The sequence below is a fragment of the Octopus bimaculoides genome, chromosome 21 (assembly GCF_001194135.2).
Source record: "Octopus bimaculoides isolate UCB-OBI-ISO-001 chromosome 21, ASM119413v2, whole genome shotgun sequence".
In the NCBI taxonomy this organism is placed as follows: domain Eukaryota; kingdom Metazoa; phylum Mollusca; class Cephalopoda; order Octopoda; family Octopodidae; genus Octopus; species Octopus bimaculoides.
Genome location: NC_069001.1, coordinates 23,886,275 through 23,887,001, shown reverse-complemented (window position 1 = coordinate 23,887,001; position 727 = coordinate 23,886,275).

Sequence of the window (727 nt, the reverse complement as noted above, 5' to 3'; positions counted from 1 at the left end):
TATATATATACATATAGGTGTGTGTGTGTGTGTGTTGGTATGTTTTGAGAAGAGCAAGTGAGACTAACAGCAGATGAGGTATCTAATGCACATTCATTCTTCGCTTTCTTCATCAATGAAAGGCTTCACTCCTTCCAATTGCATCCCAACATTCATTGCATTTGTTTACCTTCTCATTTTCTCTTTGATGATATTAACTTCACACTGTTACTAATAGACATCATTATGCAATTACAGTCATGCATGTCCATTAAGAACACTGACACTCGGCCTCATAATAACCACTCAACAGCCATATTGAACCAATGAGAAAGAAGCTCTATGTGGTCAAATGACTAGCTAGAAATGGCTGCCAAATCACTCTCAGATCACAACTTTATCTCTTCTTTATTTTTCTGAAAGGTGTACATTCTGTATAATACTGTATGAGATAATTTGTGTATTGTGGTCAAATGACTAGCTAGAAATGGTTGCCAAATCTCTTTTTTTTTTTTTTTTTAAGAAGTGCATACATTCTGTATAATATTGTGTGAGATAATTTGCGTATTAAAAGTTGAGATAAGGGAAGACATGGTTGTGTAACAAGAAGTTTGCTTCCTAACCACATGGTTCTGGAGTCAGTTCCACTGTGTGACACCTTGGACAAATGTCTTCTATCATAGCCCGAGGCTATGATAGAAGATAGAAGATATATATATAAATAAATATATATATATATATATATATA